The sequence below is a fragment of the Lutra lutra genome, chromosome 8, assembly GCF_902655055.1.
Source record: "Lutra lutra chromosome 8, mLutLut1.2, whole genome shotgun sequence".
Classification (NCBI taxonomy): Eukaryota; Metazoa; Chordata; class Mammalia; order Carnivora; family Mustelidae; genus Lutra; species Lutra lutra.
Window position 1 is genome coordinate 89,866,087 of NC_062285.1, and position 21,323 is coordinate 89,887,409.

The 21,323-nt window shown below is 41.5% G+C and overlaps 1 protein-coding gene and 1 pseudogene across 6 annotated transcripts in view; one reads left to right on the forward strand and one right to left on the reverse strand.

Moving 5' to 3' along the window:
- Positions 1 to 8,864: 8,864 nt before the first annotated feature.
- The window catches only part of STYK1 (serine/threonine/tyrosine kinase 1), a 41,765-nt gene continuing 29,306 nt past the window's right edge, over positions 8,865 to 21,323 (forward strand). For 4 of the 6 annotated variants that reach the window (XM_047741852.1, XM_047741847.1, XM_047741844.1 and 1 more), the window contains exons 1-2: positions 8,865 to 9,069; positions 12,098 to 12,155. The gene's annotated coding sequence lies outside the window, so the exon portion shown is untranslated. The remainder of the gene's footprint in view (positions 9,070 to 12,097; positions 12,156 to 21,323) is intronic. The other 2 variants (XM_047741846.1, XM_047741851.1) reach the window with 1 other exon arrangement.
- LOC125108112 (uncharacterized) lies at positions 18,177 to 18,235 on the reverse strand (annotated as a pseudogene).

Below are 21,323 nucleotides of genomic sequence, written 5' to 3' on the forward strand. Positions count from 1 at the left end.
AACTACTTAATGGTTTTGGTGTTATAGGATAAGCCACAGTGATATCATCACAGTCTGTATTATGTTAAACCTACGTGAACAAATACATCTTGCAAATGACCAACTCCTTTGTTGCATGTGATTGCCATTCTTTTCCCCAGGAACCCCCATCTTCCATTTGTGATATGTGGACCCCCTGACAGAGTGTACCATTGTCACTTTTATATGAAAACAGTGAATTTTAGTGAAAGTTCATTTTTACACATTTCAAGAGAAAAGTACAAGCATATCTTTGTACTTTCCTCTTATTTATATAACTCTCACTAAAATAACCTCAGTACCAAGCATTGTACATATATTATCTTCTACCTTTATTGTAAGACATACTACTTTGCTTTTACTGATGTGGAAACCAGTGGCTCTGAAAAATTAGGATGCCTGCATTCATCAGAGTAATTAATATGAGCTGCTGTAACAACCAATCTTAAATTTCAGTCACTTAATAGAATTTTTTTTTTTTCTTGCAGGCATATTTGGTTAGGTGGCTCCCCTGGGCAGGTTTCCTCCCAGGAGCTACTTAGGAATAGTCTCCTTCCATGCTGTGGCTCTGTCATCTTTAATATGTGGTTCCAGCATTTCTTGCTGTCATCCAGCCAGAAGATGGGGCAATGAGACAGAGTCTGCTTCAGACCATGTGGGACATATCACTACTGCTCTTGTCATGGGCAAGAGCTAGTTACATGGCTGTACCTAGGTGTAAGGGGACTGAGCAAGCCCTTAATAGCACCTGGAGAGAAGACATAGGTTAAGTGAACAGAACCTACCACAGTCTGCCATGATTCCAAAGCATGAAGTGTTAAGAGGCAAATCTGGTCTTCAGTCATGGTCTGATTGGCTGGCTATAAGATCTGTGTTTTTCTCTTTATGCCCCATTACAGTGCAAGGCAAAGGAAGGACCTACAAAAAGACTAATTGGTTCTTCATGCTGCACGTGGTGGGTGCATAGTCATGATGAAACTAGGTCCTCAGCTTTGCTCACTCATAAACTTTCTATTTGTTAGTTCACCAAGGATTGTTTAGTGCTAGGTTTACCAAACAGGATTTGTTAGAAATGACATCTTAATAACCTAAACTTAAAAACTTCCCTGGGTTTATTGATAATTTTTCTCCTCCCTATTCTAGGGTGAATTACAGTGGTATAGGACACAAAAAGATCAAACGAGTGATAAATTGACAAGAGAATGGGGGAAAGGGCAAATAAAGCTGGAGTCAAAACAGAGGCAGGATTCAGTCTGTTAGCCAAGAAATCCTATACAGAGCAGAGTGGGCAATGAATCTGGCTCTAAGATGAGTAGCAAATATGGTTCTAGGATGGAAACATAAATAGCTATGAGGTGCACTACATCTATGAGAATAATTAAATCATTTGCTTCAAAAACATGTACAACCACAGTACATACACAAACCAGAAGAAAATATAACCCAAATTCATGGACCATTGATTCATCCATTCATCATTTCATGAATACCTACTGAATGACTGTTACGTGTCAGATGCTGTTTCAGTTCTGGTGATACATCTGTGAATAAATCAAAATTCTGTGCCTGTAGTTAGGGAAGAGAGATGATAAATAAGTAACTTTTTAGTGTGTTGGGGGCTGACAAGTCCTAAGGGGAAATTCAGTAAGGGTGATAGATGAACCAAGCAGGAGTGGGAGAGTGGTCAGGAAAAGCTTCACTGACCAGATGACATGGGAACAAAGAACCAAACGGGTGGGGTTGGTGCTTAGCTGTGCTAAAATCTGGAATGTTCCAGAAGCACTAAGTGGCAAGGGCACTGGTCTGGAAACATCTTTAGAGCTTTTGAAAGACATTAGGAAGCCAGGGAGGTGCAGTCAGAGAGATACTGTGGTACTGTGATATTTCCATACAGTAACAATGACTGTACAACATGTTCACATCATCTGATCAAGGCATATTTTCCCCTAGGCTATGTTGAACGTACTTGACAGATTTTGCTCTTTGGTTTTTCTTTTTCTGTGCTCTATTCAGACCACTGCATTATTATTATAACATAAATGATTTCTTAATAAGATTTGGATTTCCTATTCCGATTTCCTATTCCTATTCCTATCTGCAGTGCATTTCTTTTTTTTTTAATATTTTATTTATTTGACAGAGAGAGAGAGAGAGAGAGAGAGATCACAAGTAGGCAGAGAAGCAGGCAGAGAGAGGGAAGCAGCGTCCCTGCTGAGCAGAGAGCCTGATGTGGGGCTCGATCCTAGGACCCTGAGATCACGACCTGAGCCGAAGGCAGAGGTTTTAACCCACTGAGCCACCCACGCGCCCCTGCAGTGCATTTCTTAATCATGTCTTAGAGACTGTAGTTATTTATAAATATTTTAAGGTTGATTTTTACTAATAGTGTTCAGATGTTTGAGTACAAGCATGTATTTAATAAAGCATTTAACTTGGAAAGAGAAGATCTTGGTTCAGATCCTGACCCTGAAGCATACTTTCTGTAACCACAGATAAGCCACAATCACTGAGTCTCAATTACCCTCCAGTACAATAAAGAAACACATGTTCTTCACAATATCTGTCCTCTCTGCCTCATAAAGCTGTTCTAGGGATCAAACAAAATGATGAATCTGGAAGTATGTTGAGACTTCAGTTTAAGACCATTGCTTTCTCTGATCCATTTCCCATATTTGATAACCTTGTGCCAGATATTTCACTAGGGTCTAGCTACAGTGATAAACTGTGGTGTGTGCTCTCAGGGAGAATATAGCCTAATAGAGGAAACAGACAAACTTCTACCAGGGAGAACCACTCTGGGTGCTGAGAAGTTGGAGAAGGACAGACAGTCTATGTGGGAGAGAATTCAAAGTGAAGGTCAGAGACACTTCTCAGAGGTGAGCGGAACCCTAAAGAATGGGAAGGAATTATTAGGAACGTTAGGAGAGGAAGGGCATTGCAAGTATGTGGAACAGAACATACAAATGCTTGTAGAGTCAGAGGATTTAGTACTTCTCACTTATTTTTTTCTTATTGTAGGGAATATGAATGTATGACTGGAAGATATTGAAACATGGAAAGAAAAAAGGCATTATGGACATCATTAAAAGATTTAATTCTGTAATAGTTTAAAGATTTCAGATGGGAGGAGGTGTTCTATGACAAGACTTGCTTCTTGGAGATATTATTCTGGTGGCAATATAAAAGGTGAGAGGATGGTGAGACTGAGAGATGGAGATCAGTTAGAAGACTTACAGAGATTCAGGCAAAAGAAGTGGGGATAAACCAGACAATAGAAAAGGGGAAGGAGGGATGCTAGAATTGTATAAGGTAGAAGAACTTTCTTTGATGCCATTTGATAGGGTGGAATGGAGTGAAAAGAGTGAGCCATGCAGCATTTCTTCAATGTACTGATAAGCCTCAAAAGCTGCAAAAAAAAAAAAAAAAAAAAAAGACTTGAAGCATATCTCCCCCTTAGGGAGACAGGTCACTTTTTGGAAAATCATATTCAGATAGTGTTTGCAACTAATTAGCATCAATCTTCAAGACATTGAGATACCACCTTACACCACTTAGAATGGCCAAAATTAGCAAGACAGGAAACAATGTGTGTTGGAGGGGATGTGGAGAAAGGGGAACCCTCTTACACTGTTGGTGGGAATGCAAGTTGGTGCAGCCACTTTGGAGAACAGTGTGGAGATTCCTTAAGAAATTAAAAATAGAGCTTCCCTATGACCCTGCCATTGCACAACTGGATATTTACCCCAAAGATACAGATGTAGTGAAAAGAAGGGCCATCTGCACCCCAATGTTTATAGCAGCAATGGCCATGGTCGCCAAACTGTGGAAAGAACCAAGATGCCCTTCAATGGACGAATGGATAAGGAAGATGTGGTCCATATACACTATGGAGTATTATGCCTCCATCAGAAAGGGTGAATACCCAAATTTTGTATTAACATGAATGGGACTGGAAGAGATTATGCTGAGTGAAATAAGTCAAGCAGAGAGAGTCCATTATCATATGGTTTCACTTATTTGTGGAGCATAACAAATAGCATGGAGGACAAGGGGAGTTAGGAGAAGGGAGTTGAAGGAAATTGGAAGGGGAGGTGAACCATGAGAGACTATGGACTCTGAAAAACAATCTGAGGGTTTTGAAGGGGCTGGGGGTGGGAGGTTGGGGGAGCCAGGTGGTGGGTATTGGAGAGGGCACGGGTTGCATGGATCACTGGGTGTGGTGTAAAAACAATGAATACTGTTATACTGAAAATAAATTTAAAAAATTAAAAAAAATAAAAGCAAAAAAAGAGAGAATTATTTAATGGTATGTACTAAAATCCTGTTCTTTTGGGGTGCCTGGGTAGCTCTGTTGGTTAAGCCTCTGCCTTAGGCTCTGGTCGTGATCCCAGGGTCTTGGGATCAAGTCCCACTCCTGTCAGGCTCCCTGCTCTGCGGGGAGTCTGCTTCTTCTTCTTCCTCTGCCTCTCCCCCCTGCTTGTACACACTCTCTCTCTCCCTCTCTCTGTATCAAATAAATAAATAAAATCTAAAAAAAAAAAAAAACCAGAGATAAAATCCTGTTCTTTTTACTGTTATCAATGAAGGACATAGAAAAGAAAATTAAGTAGGTTCTACACCCATTATGAACTCACAACCGGAAGATCAAGAGTTACACATTCTACCAACTGAGCCAGCCTGGTTCCTCAGGAGATACGTAGCAATTTTTTAAGTTTTTTTTGTTTTTTTTTTTTAATCAACTTGTAGTTGACCATGTCTCAATAATATAGTCAGAAAACTGTAAGTCAGAGGTTGATGCAGGATTATCTTTAATGATTTGCCTGAAGGGGACTGAAATAAACAAGATGAAATTAAGAAGAAATAAATGTAACCCATCATAGATTGCACGGAGGTTAATAATAATCTAGATTGTTATTATCAATAGTATCAGATAATGATACGGCCATTAATATTTATATAGTGCTTTTGATTTTTGAATACTTTCAAGTGTATTTTCTTACATGAACTACTCAACAACTTGATGAGATCGACATTTTTCACCTCCATTTTACAAATAAATAAATTGGGGGTTTGGTGAAGCTAAGTCACATTTTTTACTTAGTATGAGGAATAATTTTCTGGTAGTCAGAGCTTCTATGGGTGGAATGAGGGGCCCAGTAGCAGCTCCTCATACTGAGGAAGTTTAGACAGAACTGGTCAGTTCCTGTCAGACATGGCTTCCTGTGTGAAAGGCATCAGTGGGCAAGAATTTGGGGCAGAGGAGCTTTTTGTGTTCAAGGGTTAGGGAATCATGGGATGCAAAACTTGACAAAAACTTGGAGCTAACTTTACTCCATCCTCTTCATTTCATGAGTGAGAAGACTGACACCCAGAAAAGTCAACCTGTCCAAGTTGGCGCAAGCCGTGGAAACTCGCTGTAAGTCACTGATCTCTAAGCTACACTCAATGATTCTATGAGAATCTTGGGAATCTCATAAGGGAAGGAAGGGAAGAAAGAAATGAGTGGAGCATATGGTTGGCATAAAGCCTCAAACCATCACATTTTCCCCCATGGGGAATATGAATATTCTTTCCCAGAATAAAAGTAGTTGGCAAGTGAGAGAGTTCTTTTGTGGTCAGCAACACTTAACTGATTTCTCACTATTTGCAGGACTATAAAGAGGCATGAGATATGGACCTTATGCTAAAATCTTGTCCAAGCAAGTTGTGGTAGGCAGAATAATAGCCCCCACCCCAGAGAGTTCATAATCTAATTCTCGAGAGTTGTGATTATGTTATCTTACACAACAGAAGGGACGCTACAGCTGTGACTAAGATTATAGACTTTTTAGATGGGAAATTATCCTGTGGGCCCAACCTAAACATCACATGAGTCCCTACAAGTACAGAACTTTCCTAGTTGTGGTCAGAGACAGAGAGATAATGATAGAACAGGGGTCAGAGAAACACACATGTGATGTGGGAAGGACTAGACTGGCCACTGCTGGCTCAGCTGAGAAATGTGGGAGGTCTAGAAGCTGGGAAAGCCAAGGAAACAAGATTTTCTCTAAGAGTCTCCAGAAAGGAACACAGCCCTGCCGATACCTTGGTTTTAGCCTAGAGGGATAAGTGCTGGATTTCTGGCCTAGAAAACTGTAAAATAATAATTTTGTATTGTTTTAGCCACTGGATTTGTGGTAATTTGTTACCTCAGCAACAGAAGAAGAAACAATGTATGCATGCAAAGTTAAATACACATAATCCACATTCCCTAGGACATAGCAACCTAGGTTAAATGCGAGGCCAGACTGATAGGGCTAGCCCATGTTCTTTTGTCTTTGTCTTTAGTCAGTTGCAAGACCTCAGTATTATTTCAAAAAGCAGTTCCTCGGCTGGCCCTGGGAGCCCTCAGGGCAGCGGAATACCTCATAAATTTTCACCAATCAAATCCCGGCTCCAGCATGGAGTCTCCCAGTTTCCTTCTCCGCCTTAGATTCACCCTACTGATGTCTACTGTCCTCTCGAGGCCCGAGGAGCCCCAGTTAGGTGCCAGGCATTGGGACGGGGGCTCTATCACTGACTCCATTTACAGCCTCCCACCAGGATTGCTCTGTTTCCCTGTGTTAGCCTTCCAGGTCTCCTTCAGCTTCCTGCCGTCCTCCTGTGGTGAAGCTGGGCTGCCTTTTCAGACCAAGTCTGAAATCTGTCTGCCTCACGTCTGTGTTAAATGCCTTTGAAACAGTTCCAAAGCAGCGCTGCCCAAGGTCTAATGCCGTCTGTTATTGCTTTGTGCAGTAACTCTACCGCTTACTGTTCCAGTCTCCTTCAGTTGTAAGTCCCGCCCCGAGTCTCTTTTCTCCTTGTAATTAATGATTTCCCGGGGGTTTCTCCATGGCGCCTATAAATAGATTTCAGGAGTATCCACCGCACCAGATTGCAAGTGGGGATCCCTCATAATTGCAGGAATCGTACAAGAGAGAATGTGCTAAGTAACACGGGAATGGATGGCTGTTGCAGGAATTCCGAGGAGAGCAGAATCTAGCAAAGTCTCGTCTGGAGTAAACTGCAGGATGGAGAGGTCCCCGTGGGTATTCAGGGTGAATTTCTACCGTTCAACACTTCACTTGAGCAGCGCAGATAATGAACACTGAAACCAACAATTATGAAGTAATTGCTATGCAGAAATAACCAGCTGGCAGGAATGGCTGGAGGGGAGCATTGCTGAAAGTGAGTCAGAGGGCCAGACATTTGAGAAAGAGGCAATAATTGAAATTATAAGGGAATGAACACTTGCAGAGTACAAAAGAAATAACAGATATCTAGTCACTTTATTTATTCATGAGTATAAGCGTGGGACCTCCTGTTTATATCTTAACTAGCACTGTATCTAGAACGTACTTAGGTGTTTCTGTGTCTGAGCGCCACTCTTTCCAGAATTTTCTCTATCTCAGAAAGTTAAAAAATTTCCGTCTTTTGTTTGAACTGCTCAATAATATTGGAGAGTGAATTCTGGCCTCTTTCACTTGGTTGTATTTTGCCTTTAAAAAAATCCCTATGTATGGGGCGCCTGGGTGGCTCAGTGGGTTAAAGCCTCTGCCTTCGGCTCAGGTCATGATCTCAGGGTCCTGGGATAGAGCCCCACATCGGGCTATCTGCTCAGCGGGGAGCCTGCTTCCTCCTCTCTCTCTCTGCCTGCCTCTCAGCCTACTTGTGATCTCTGTCTGTCAAATAAATAAATAAAATCTTAAAAAAAAAATCCCTATGTCCTAGAGGTGATAACTTCTATCACTGTAATGGTTCCTTCACAGTAATAGGATTTTTAAATAAAATTTTGTAAATTAGAATGGGGATGTAGCAGTCTAGTAGGGTGCTGCACAAATTAAAAATATGAGCCATCTGCAGCCTCTGCCTCAGGAGATTCCGATGCTTGGGAAAGCAGAATCGGAGACTGCATAATATCTAATTGTAATAATAATAATGGCAATAATAATATTGCTCAGATCAGTACAATCAGCTTTTTTAAATCAACCATGACCTAAAGGATGGGACGAACAGTTGGCTGATGAGATTCCATCCTTTTTATCTAAAGAAAATTAATGTAATATTCATATACCATAAAGTTACGCATTAACCATTTTAAATGTACAGTTCAGTGACCTTTAGTACAGTTCATCCGATTTTAAAAGAGCTCTGAAGGAAGAAAAATTTCCATAGAGAAGCTTCTAGCTCCACATTACATTGCACCTAAAGTCTTTCTGTTTTAAATAGGTGCTTCTTTCTGTTTGGTATGCTATCAGTGCTGAGCAAACTGGTCACCTATTTAAGGTATCTGTGACCCGCATTTCTTTGAGAGAACTTGTATTAAGTGTTGGGTATCTGCTTTGGAATTCTTTCAGCCATGTATTTTCTTTCGTGTTTCCTCTGATTGTAAATTCCAGGTGGGCAGGTAATATGGCTACTTTCGTTTATGCTATATCCCTAGAGGAGAGCCCAGAATGTATTTAGAAAGTATATGCTAATGACTCGTTACCTACTACTGATACTTTTATTTCCAATATTCCTTAGCGATTCCCCAGCAAAGGCTTGAGGTTGCTAATATTTCAGGAGAGGGCTCATCGAGCTAAATCCTGATCAACTAGGGACCTTTCAGAGCACCCATGAAGGCTGCTGCTACAAGGTCGGACATGAGGTGGCGCTGTTGCGCTTTATAATGACTTCCCGTTTTCCACCAGGACTGACGTCTCCTTTATACCTGACCATGCGGCAATCACTAGAGGAGGAACTCAGTAAGTAGATCAGTAACAAGTGCAGCTTTTACAGTTTCAGCAGAGGTTTCCTGCTGGCTAGTGTGTGGTGAGTCCCGGAAACCTCAGTGCCCACAGACTTCCCTTTGTGGGGAGCCCGCCCAGACTCCATCCTTTGCTGGCAGCCACGCCCCACCAGTGGGAAGGAGGGACTGAAAAGCATTTCCTTGAGGCTGGCACACCTTGTCGTTCCCAAACTGATCATTTTTTTTACCCCTCTGACTGGGCCAGTTGCATCTGAGAGCAGAGCTGCCGGAGAAGGGACACGGTAGTGGACGGGGATTGGGGGGGCAGGAAGGGTGGGAGCTGGATGCCAGTGATGCAGCGAGGGGTGGACCTGGACATTTGGAAAGAAAAGAGGGAGGCCCAGAGTGGGACGGTTGTGAAGGGAAGTTCCAATTTTATGTGAACGAACAATAGTCATCACCTGAGTGAACATGTATTTCTTTGCAAGGAACATCTTGTGGGTTTTGACTTTTATGTATTTATGACTATACAGTATGATACACTGTTGATGACCGAATTTCTCTAATTTGTCTTCTCTTTTTCTGTGCCTCTTTCCCTTCTCCCTATCCGTCAACCCGGTCCCCATTTTGTCTCCTTTCCTCCCCTTTCATTTCGGTGACTGTGGACTCATTCTGTTAGGAATCCACTAGCCATGTGAATTTCTCATACGTTTCAGACCAAGCTTTCTTCCTGATAGTTAGTGAGAACCATCAGCAGTTGTGGAAATCAAGCACTAGAGCTCTTGTAGGGTGCAGCACACACATACTGAAATGCACCTGGAGGTGTCCTCCACCTGAATGAACCTCCTTAGCACTCCTCACCCCTGCAAGGGGCCAGCCTGGTCTCTAGTGAGAGGAACAGGTGCCCCATGAACAACCTGGGTTTGAGTTGTGTGCGTCCACTTATATATGGATCTTTAAAAATAAATTCAGAACAGCACTGTAAATGCATTTTCTCTTCTTTAGGATTTTAAAGTGTTTTCTGTAGCTTACTTTATTATCAGAATACAGTACGTAATACATATAATCTACAAAGTTAGTGTCGCTCGACTGTGTATGTTATTGGTAAGGCTTCCGGTCAACAGGCTATTAGTAGTTATGTTTTGGGGGAATCAAAAGCTATATGCTTATTAGCTGCTGCTTGGAGGATCGGTGTCCCTAAACCCTGCATTGTTGAAGGGTCAACTGTACAGGCAGACTTCAGAGATATTGCGGGTTTGGTCTCAGACCACTGATATAAAGTGAGTATTGTAATGGAGGGAGTCAAATGAAATGTTTGATTTCAGTGCAAACAAAAGTTATGTTTATACCGTACTGTAGTCCATTAAGTGTGCGATAGAATTATGTGTAAAATTAAAAAAGGTGCATCCCTTAATTAGAATACTTTATTGCTCAGGCATCAGTTGGTTGAATTTTGCTTTCTTGTGCTGCAAAGATACTGTGTTTTTTATGGTTGTTTAAAGTGCCAGGCTCTTCTTTTCCGCTCAGATCATGATCTCAGAGTCTTGAGATAGAGCCCGGTACCAGGCTCCATACTCAAGCATGGAGTCTGCTTAAGGCTCTCTTTCCTGGACCCCTGGGTGGCTCAGTTGGTTAAGTGTCTGCCTTCAGCTCAGGTCATGATCTCAGAGTCGTAGGTCCCTCAGGTGGGAGCCTGCTTCTCCCTCTGCCCGCTGCTCCCCTTGCTTGTGATCTTTCTCTCTCTTTGACAGTAAATAAAATTAAAAAAAAAATTATCAGGGGCATCTGGGTGGCTCAATCACTTGGGAACCTACCTTTGGTTTGGTCATGATTCCCAGGTCCTAGGATCCAGTCCCACATCAGGCTCCCTGTTCAGCCGGGAGCCTGCTTTCTCCCTCTCCTCCCCACCTGTGCTCTCTCTCACTATCTCTGTCACAATCTCTGTCTCTCTGTCTCTCTCTCTCAAATAAATAAATAAAATCTAAAAAAATTTATCATTATTTAAAAAAAAAGACTTTCTTTCTCTAGGGGTGCCTGGGTGGCTCAGTGGGTCAAGCATCTGCCTTGGGCTCAGGTTGTGATCCTGGGGTCCTTGGATGGGGATCCAGCCCTGCCTCGTGCTCCCCGCCAAGCAGGGAATCTGTTTATCCCTCTCTCTCTACCCCTTCCCACTGCTCGTGCTCTCTCTCTCTCTCAAAGAAATAAATAAAATCTTGGGACACCTGGGTGGCTCAGTCGGTTAAGCATCTGCCTTCAGCTGAGGTCATGATCCCAGGGTCCTGGGATAGAGTCCCACATCGGGGTCCTTGCTCATCAGGGAGCCTGCTTCTGCCTCTGCCTGCTGCCCCCCCTGCTTGTGAGCTCTCTCTCTCTCTTTCTCTCTCTGACAAACAAATAAATAAAATCTTAAAACAATTAAAAAAATGAAATCTTTTAAAAAAACTCTTTCCCTCCCCCTTGTAATATAAAGAAATAAGTCTTTTAAAAATACTTTACTGCTAAAAACATGTTTAACTGTTATCTGAGCTTTCATCAAATCCTAATCACTGATTGCAGACCATGGTAACGAATAAAATAATGATTTAAAAAGTTTAAAATGTTGTGAGAATAACCAAAATGTGACACAGAAACACAAGGTGAGCAAATGTTGAAAAAAAATGCAAGGTTGCCACAAACCTGCAATTTATAGAAAACACAGTATCTGTTATGCATGAGGAAGTGAAATTCAGTAGGACTGCACACAACTGTTTTGCTTCATAGAGAATTATACACTCTTTTATCACTGTATTAATTTGCTGGGGCTGCTCTAACGAGGTACACAAGCTGAGTGGCTTGAGCAACAGAAATTTAGTGTCTCATAGTTCTGGAGGTTAGAAGTCTGAAATCAAGCTGTTAGAAGGGTTGGTTCTCTCTGAGCACCAGGAGGGAAAGAGCTGTCCCAGGCCTTTTTCTTTGGCTTGTAGATGGCTGTTTTTTTTTTGTTTGTTTGTATGGCTTCCCTCCAGCATATGTGTCTTCAAATTTCCTCCTTTTTTTTTTTTTAAAGATTTTATTTATTTATTTGACAGATAGAGATCACAAGTAGGCAAAGAGGCAGGCAGAGAGAGAGAGAGAGAGAGAGAGAGAGAGAGAGAGGAGGAAGCAGGCTCCCTGCTGAGCAGAAAGCCCGATGGGGGCTCGGGGCAGAGGCCTTTTCCTTGCCTTTCTTTAGCTTCTAAAGTCTGCTTACATTCCTTGGCTTGTGATGCTTCCACGTGCAAAGCCATTTCAAGTCATTCTCACATTCCCTATGTCGGCAGTGACACCTGTGCCTTTTTCTTCCACATTCAGGGTCTTTGTGGTGACATCAGACTCACTGGATAACCCAGAATAATCGCCCTGTTTCAAGGTCAGTTGCCTAATTCTGTCTGCAATCTCTATTCCCTTTTGCTATTTTGACACTCTTAAAAAACTAACATATTCATAGTTCTGGAGAATTGGACATAGATGTCTTTGATGGTTGTTACCTGCCAGCCACACTGAGCTTTCAATGACTGGGTTCTCTTTATTGGGTTTATTGTCCTGTTTTCACTCTGGGGGATCAATGTTTTACTTGCTACGTGTAGCGGAGAACTACATATCCCTGTTATAGAGACAACCAGCATCTTGCCCAATGACAGAACTAAAGATCTGTTCCCATTGAGCAGAGAGCTGGGCACCCTGATACTTCCTATCTAACACTGTTAGAAACCACTTCCCAGACCTACTGTAATTTTAACATTACAATTAAATTCTTTATACCCAATTTATTTGTGTAGGTTATTTTTCTCTAAATATTTTTCTTTTGGATCCGATGCTATTTTTTTTTAATTTGTTAAAGATTTAAAGATTTTATTTATTTATTTGACAGACAGAGATCACAAGTAGGCAGAGAGGCAGGCAGAGAGAGGAGGAAGCAGGCTCCCTGCTGAGCCGAGAACCCGATGCGGGGCTCGATCCCAGGACATTGGGATCAAGACCTGAGCTGAAGGCAGAGGCTTTAACCCACTGAGCCACCCAGGCGCCCCTAAGATTTTAAAGATTTAAAATTTGTTAAAGATTAAAGATAAAGATTTATTTATTTATTTTAGAGAGACAGAGTGAGAGGGGAGTGCTGAGGGAGAGAGAGAATCCAGGTGCACTCTCTCCCAAGTGGGCTGCCTGATGAGGGGCTTGATCCCACAACCCTGAGATCATGACCTGAGCTGAAATCAAGAGTCGGACTCTTTTTTTTTTTTTTTTTAAGAATTTATTTATTTATTTGACAGACAGACAGAGATCACAAATAGACAGAGAGAGGGGTGCGGGGGGGAAGCATGCTCCCCGTCTAGCAGAGAGCCCGATGCGGGGCTCGATCCCAGGACTCTGGGATCATGACCTGAGTGGAAGGCAGAGGCTCAACCCACTGAGCCACCCAGGCGCCCCAAGAGTTGGACTCTTAACTGACTGATCTACCCCGGCGCCCCCCAGTGTTATAGGTGAAGTTAGCAGTTTTTTTTCATTAAACAAACATAAGAATTTTGGTATGTGTTATATACGCTGGTCTAGGTGGGAAGGATACAGTAATGAAGAAAGAAAGTAGACGAAGGCCTGAAATTCTTGTTCCATGAAGGTGTCTCTCTCTCGCTTCATTCTTGGCCTTCCCACCAGCCTAGGTTTAGCCAGTCTCAATGCCCCACCATACTTCTGACTTCAGATGCCCTCTACCTGATTCTGGGCTGTGCTAATGAAGGGCCTAAAGAAGCTGACCATGCCCTCCAGGAAATTGCCAGCTGGTTGGGAAGAAACAGATAACAACAGGCGAACTGATTGAGCACTGAGTAAGCAGCTTGGGTACTCAGTACTCTGTATTAACATATCATCTATTGGACACAGTTTCTTTCTTTTTTTTTTTTTTTTGGACACAGTTTCTAACAGGGAAAATGAATGTAGAAGGGAATGAGCACACACCCACCCACCCATGAAGCAGTTACTTGCACCAACAACTGTGTAGGATGCAGAGTCTGGTCCGGAATGCAGGGACCTGAAATCTGTTTTAAGCTCTGGCACTCTTTTCATGCTCACTTTTTTATAATTTACCTCAGTGTCATTCATTATCTCCTATTTCCCCCCTACCCCTTAGCGAATGAAGGGTTAATGTAGACTGGGAAACCTCAGGGGAATCTTCCTGGGTTTAAAAAATGAGTCTTTTATTTTTGAATTTCTCACCATTTCTCTCAGTTTCCACCAGGATAATAATGAGGGGATAGGTTAGAATTTAGCTGGGGAGTCAGTCACCTCTGGGCAAGAAAGGAAAGTGGGGGTGGGGTGAAGGGGTTCCCACCTATCCCCTGACTTCAGCCTCTTTTCCTGAGCTGACTACTCTTACCTCCTCAGCTCAGGTGGCCTTCACTGCTTGCTCCTGCCTAGAACACCCGCTGAGCTGGGCAGGGTAGATCCCAGTGAATGTGACTTCGGAAGGGTGAGTTTTCAAGGAACAGAAGGATCTCCCGATGCTCCTGCCTTCATTAGCCTTCATCAGTCTCTGTCATGTCCTAACTTCTAAGAATTGTCTCCACCCCGTAACTCAATCTGTTTCCTCAGTTATAATTACAATCTTTCTGGCAGTAGCCATCTAACCATATAGCTAATTTTTAATAATGCCCGTGGTCAAATCAACTTGAAGATAGTGGTGACATTTTTTAAATCTGCGGTTGTAGATTTTTAGGGACTAAATTATTGGCAAGAATTATAAATGAAAAGGAAGCCTGTTTTAATTTTCCTGCTGTAGCTGTTAATCTCCTATAGCCCCACATAGTAAACTGTCCCATTTGTATATATTTAGCAATGGTTTTTTAACATTGTCAGGTAACAAAAGACAGAAATATGGTGCTATTTCTAGAACACTGGCCTAAATTAAGCTTACTATATGCACATAATTCTAGGCCATGTTAGAATTCTACTAAGAACAAATTGTAGCAGAAGCTAAAGGTTAAGAAAAAACTGTATCAAAATATACGTTATGGCCATAGGTAAATCTCAATAATGAACATATAATACTCATATTTTAAGTCAGTTTGCTTTCTGGAGAAAGCTTCAGAATTATTAACTTTTGTCTCAACAGTTTTTTTTTAAATTTTTTTTTTATAAACATATATTTTTATCCCCAGGGGTACAGGTCTGTGAATCGCCAGGTTTACACACTTCACAGCACTCACCATAGCACATACCCTCCCCAGTGTCCATAATCCCACACCCCGTCTCCCTACCCCCCTCCCCCCATCAACCCTCAGTTTGTTTTGTGAGATTAAGAGTCACTTATGGTTTGTCTTCCTCCCAATCCCATCTTGTTTCATTTACTCTTCTCCTACCCCCTTAACCCCCCATGTTGCATCTCCTCTCCCTCATATCAGGGAGATCATATGATAGTTGTCTTTCTCCGATTGACTTATTTCGCTAAGCATGATACCCTCTAGTTCCATCCACGTCGTCACAAATGGCAAGATTTCATTTCTTTTGATGGCTGCATAGTATTCCATTGTGTATATATGCCACATCTTCTTTATCCATTCGTCTGTTGATGGACATCTAGGTTCTTTCCATAGTTTGGCTATTGTAGACATTGCCGCTATAAACATTCGGGTGCACGTGCCCCTTCGGATCACTACGTTTGTATCTTTAGGGTAAATACCCAGCAGTGCAATTGCTGGGTCATAGGGTAGTTCTATTTTCAACATTTTGAGGAACCTCCATGCTGTTTTCCAGAGTGGTTGCACCAGCTTGCATTCCCACCAACAGTGTAGGAGGGTTCCCCTTTCTCTGCATCCTCGCCAGCATCTGTCATTTCCTGACTTGTTAATTTTAGCCATTCTGACTGGTGTGAGGTGATATCTCATTGTGGTTTTGATTTGTATTTCCCTGATGCCAAGTGATGTTGAGCACTTTTTCATGTGTCTGTTGGCCATCTGGATGTCTTCTTTGCAGAAATGTCTGTTCATGTCCTCTGCCCATTTCTTGATTGGATTATTTGTTCTTTGGGTGCTGAGTTTGCGAAGTTCTTTATAGATTTTGGACACTAGCCCTTTATCTGATATGTCATTTGCAAATATCTTCTCCCATTCTGTCAGTTGTCTTTTGGTTTTGTTAACTGTTTCCTTTGCTGTGCAAAAGCTTTTGATCTTGATAAAATCCCAATAGTTCATTTTTGCCCTTGCTTCCCTTGCCTTTGGCGAAGTTCCTAGGAGGATGTTGCTGCGGCTGAGGTCGAAGAGGTTGCTGCCTGTGTTCTCCTCAAGGATTTTGATGGATTCCTTTCTCACATTGAGATCCTTCATCCATTTTGAGTCTATTTTCGTGTGTGGTGTAAGGAAATGATCCAATTTCATTTTTCTGCATGTGGCTGTCCAATTTTCCCAACACCATTTATTGAAGAGGCTGTCTTTTTTCCATTGGACATTCTTTCCTGCTTTGTCCAAGATTAGTTGACCATAGAGTTGAGGGTCTATTTCTGGGCTCTCTATTCTGTTCCATTGATCTATGTGTCTGTTTTTGTGCCAGTACCATGCTGTCTTGATGATGACAGCCTTGTAATAGAGCTTGAAGTCTGGAATTGTGATGCCACCAACTTTGGCTTTCTTTTTCAATATTGCTTTGGCTATTCAAGGTCTTTTCTGGTTCCATATAAATTTTAGGATTATTTGTTCCATTTCTTTGAAAAAAATGGATGGTACTTTGATAGGAATTGCATTAAATGTGTAGATTGCTTTAAGTAGCATAGACATTTTCACAATATTTATTCTTCCAATCCAGGAGCATGGAACATTTTTCCATTTCTTTGTGTCTTCCTCAATTTCTTTCATGAGTACTTTATAGTTCTCTGTGTATAGATTCTTAGTCTCTTTGGTTAGGTTTATTCCTAGGTATCTTATAGTTTTGGGTGCAATTGTAAATGGGATTGACTCCTTAATTTCTCTTTCTTCTGTCTTGTTGTTGGTGTGGAGAAATGCAACTGATTTCTGTGCATTGATTTTATATCCTGACACTTTACTGAATTCCTGTACAAGTTCTAGCAGTTTTGGAGTGGAGTCTTTTGGGTTTTCCACATATAGTATCATATCATCTGCAAAGAGTGATAGTTTGACTTCTTCTTTGCCGATTTGGATGCCTTGAATTTCCTTTTGTTGTCTGATTGCTGAGGCTAGGACTTCTAGTACTATGTTCAATAGCAGTGGTGATAACGGACATCCCTGCCGTGTTCCTGACCTTAGCGGAAAAGCTTTCAGTTTTTCTCCATTGAGAATGATATTTGCGGTGGGTTTTTCATAGATGGCTTTGATAATATTGAGGTATGTGCCGTCTATCCCTACACTTTGAAGAGTTTTGATCAGGAAGGGATGCTGTACTTTGTCAAATGCTTTTTCAGCATCTATGGAGAGTATCATATGGTTCTTGTTGTTTCTTTTATTAATGTGTTGTATCACATTGATTGATTTGCGGATGTTGAACGAACCTTGCAGCCCTGGAATAAATCCCACTTGGTCGTGGTGAATAATCCTTTTAATGTACTGTTGAATCCTATTGGCTAGTATTTTGGTGAGAATTTTTGCATCTGTGTTCATCAAGGATATTGGTCTGTAGTTCTCTTTTTTGATGGGATCCTTGTCTGGTTTTGGGATCAAGGTGATGCTGGCCTCATAAAATGAGTTTGGAAGTTTTCCTTCCTTTTCTATTTTTTGGAACAGTTTCAGGAGAATAGGAATTAATTCTTCTTTAAATGTTTGGTAGAATTCCCCCGGGAAGCCGTCTGGCCCTGGGCTTTTGTTTGTTTGGAGATTTTTGATGACTGTTTCAATCTCCTTACTGGTTATGGGTCTGTTCAGGCTTTCTATTTCTTCCTGGTTCAGTTGTAGTAGTTTATATGTCTCTAGGAAAGCATCCATTTCTTCCGGATTGTCAAATTTGTTGGCGTAGAGTTGCTCATAGTATGTTCTTATAATTGTCTGTATTTCTTTGGTGTTAGTTGTGATCTCTCCTCTTTCATTCATGATTTTATTTATTTGGGTCCTTTCTCTTTTCTTTTTGGTAAGTCTGGCCAGGGGTTTATCAATCTTATTAATTCTTTCAAAGAACCAGCTCCTAGTTTTGTTGATTTGTTCTATTGTTTTTTTGGTTTCTATTTCATTAATTTCTGCTCTGATCTTTATGATTTCTCTTCTCCTGCTGGGTTTAGGTTTTCTTTCTTGTTCTTTCTCCAGCTCTTTTAGGTGTAGGGTTAGGTTGTGTACCTGAGACCTTTCTTGTTTCTTGAGAAAGGCTTGTACCACTATATATTTTCCTCTCAGGACTGCCTTTGTTGTGTCCCACAGATTTTGAACCATTGTGTTTTCATTATCATTTGTTTCCATGAATTTTTCCATGCTAATCTTCTCTGTATCGTTCCAATTTTAGTATATGTGCTGCCGAAGCGAGCACTGTCTCAACAGTTTTGAATGATTTAAGCAAATATATTGTGTTGGGTAAATGCAGAGTGTTGTGTTGAAGAACTCCAGGAGACAAAATGTATGTTTATATTCATATTATGTTATTAACTGAATGATGAAAAACATTTGTGAAAGGTGATAATTGGAGTTTGGAGAAATTGATCCTAAGCACGTTTTTCTTTTCTCTTTTTTGAAAATATTTTAAAAATTTATTTGAATTTATTTTAAAATGTATTTATTTAAAAAAAGAGAGAGAGAGAGAGAGAGTGAGCATGAGCAGCGCAGGAGGAGGGGTAGAGAGAAAGGGAGAAGCCAGCTCCCCATCGAGCTGGGAGCCCAATACAGGACTCGATCCCAGGACCCTGGGATCATGACCTGAGCTCAAGGGAGATGCTTAACTGACTGAGCCACCCAGGTGCCCCCTAAGCACATTTTTCTGACAGTACTCAGCTATTAGGGCAAGTCGTATGTCAAAGCCCCCCCACCCCCCGCCCCAGTTTGTATCCTTTGGGTCAACTTCTCCAAATCCCTCTTAAGTCAGTTGGGTCTGGCTTGGCCCAGGCAAGAAAAGCTCCTGTTGGCTCTTGCCCCCATGCTCAGTTGGGGCCCCAGTGTAGTACTCCTTCTGGCTGGTTAGAGGCTAAGGCAGCAGGAAAGGGCTTGTTGAGCTGAGTAGTAGAGGTGACAGGCTTGCTTATAGTTCAAGGAAGGAGGAGGAAGTCTAAGAAAATGCTAAATATTTATCTTTATTGCCTTGTTTTTCACCAGATTTGTAAGCAGATTCCACAAATCCAGCCAGTCTGGTCTGTAGCTGTCCTGCTTCCTACCTCTGTGGTCTCTTCCTACAGGTTTCAATGCTTGGTCCCTTTAGTTGTTCCGGGGGATTGATGTCTTATTATGAGTCAAAATGAGTTCTGGCAGAGGAAGAAGAAGGAAATAAAGCATCCACTAGAGTATTCTTAAAGCCCTGTAGTGCCTGCAATGAAAACATAGCTGGAATGTGAAGTCTCTAGTCTTCAACCTTGGACACGTAGGGCATAGATTTCCACAGGCTGGTCCAGACATATACACAACCCAAGATCCAGCAGGCAGAAGAAACTATGAAAGTATGTGCGCATTAGGAATTCTAAAAACTAGTATCCTTTTCCTTATTCTCACTCCTACAAAACTTAACTGAATGACAAGGGGTCAAATCTCCAGCCAGCCTTATGAAGGGTGGAAAATGGTAGCAAAAGAGAACCAGGTGGAGATTGAAGACACACAATAGAAGTCTTAACTTAAGTGCTCATTGACTGTTGAAAGACATCTCTCTTGTGGACTGAGTTTCCTCATTGGTAAGTTGAAGAGGCAAGGTTTTCCTCTTGCTTTCAGAGGGCTCTGCTGCTTGTTCAGGATTCTGTGGCATTTCTGGAGTGTGTGATGCCCTCCAAAGCATGCTCCTCAGGCAGAATAAGAAATGGAAGGCAGGGATGCTCTTTTGTTACTTTAGCGGGGAGGTATGGCTATAGCAGCCCAGAAGGCCCAGCAGTGGTTACTTCCTTTACAGCATAGAAATAGAATGGCTTGTTGATATTGAGAGTTGAACCTGTTGTATTTGCATCTGTTCTTGAAGCCCAAGCATCTCATGTATCACCACCAGGTGACTCAGGTTTCACTGGCTGTGCTACTTGTCCTCACCCACATTCCATTCGATGGTCCAATCTGGAATTCTAGATCAGGAGCATTCATATCTGATTAGATCTCTGATTTATCTTCTGACCTTGGGCCAGTCACCTTATCACTCAGACCTTAGTTTCCACGGATGAAGTTGTTAAGAGAGCTGTAGAATATTTGGAGGTGGCTTTCTATTATAAAAATGAAGAGGGGCACCAGGGTGGCTCAGTCAGTTAAGCATCTGTCTTTGGCTCAGGTAACGATCACAGGTTTCTGGATCAAGTCCCGTGTCAGGCTCCCTGCTTATTGAGGAGTCTGCCTCTCCCTCTCAGTCTGCCACTCCACTAGTTCATGTTCTCTCCCTCTCTCTCTGTGTGTCAAATAAATAAATAAATAAATAATTAAATAAAATCTTAAATAAAAATAAATAACTAAGAATGGAAATAACTTTGAGGAATATTCCAATTCTGTAGGACTGGGGAAAAAGAAATATTAAGTAAATCAAATGTGATCTTATAATGATCTATAAAGAACCACCCCTTCAATACTACTGCTTTTATCTTTCCAAGTCTGCTTTTCTTGGGCTGATATTAAAATTGACTATTTTTAACTCACTGAGTTAGCATTGGCTGGGGAATGGAGTCAAGCTGACTTAAAAATGGAAGCTAATTGCCCTGATACATAGTGAACTCTTGAATTTTTTGACAATATACTCTGCCCTGTAGAAACAAGTCAATCAATTAAGAACAAGCCTTAATAATGTGTACGTGTATGTGTAATACGTGTTTACTCACTTATTAGCAAACTTAAGCATATTTGAACTTTGGAAATTAAAAAACAAAGAGAAAAAAAATGAAAGCATGAGCTTATGTTAACTACAAACAGATGGCCCATAAAGATCTGATAGTATCAGCATGGCCCCAGGTTGTGGGTTTATAGATATTCAGATAGCATATGAGATAAGTCCCTCACAAAAAGAAATTCATTGAACCTTGGGATAGAACTCTCTGTGCTAGATGGAAATCCTTATTATTTTTACTCTGAGTTATAGGATTTAACAGTGATATTGGGGTTGCTCCTTTGTGGCCTTTGTTTAAACTTTAGTAAAACATATTTTGGGTGTCCAGGGAGCAGTGTTTTCCATAGATTACATGTGCAGAAGCATCTATGTGGATAGAAATTTAGAGATGTCATTCTTTGAATACCATCTCCAGTCCCACCAATACAGGGCAATCTGAGAAGTTAGGCTAACTCAGGCTCATCCAAGAAAATAAACTGAGTTCTGACAGTAAGAGCTACAGAATGTGGTGTTCTGTGGTCTGTGCATTTATCCAAACATGAGAAGGAACAGTAGTGGCCTTTTAGTATGCTACGGTATTAGATATAGATAGGATGTCTGGCCAGTCTCTACGAGGCAGGTATTGTCC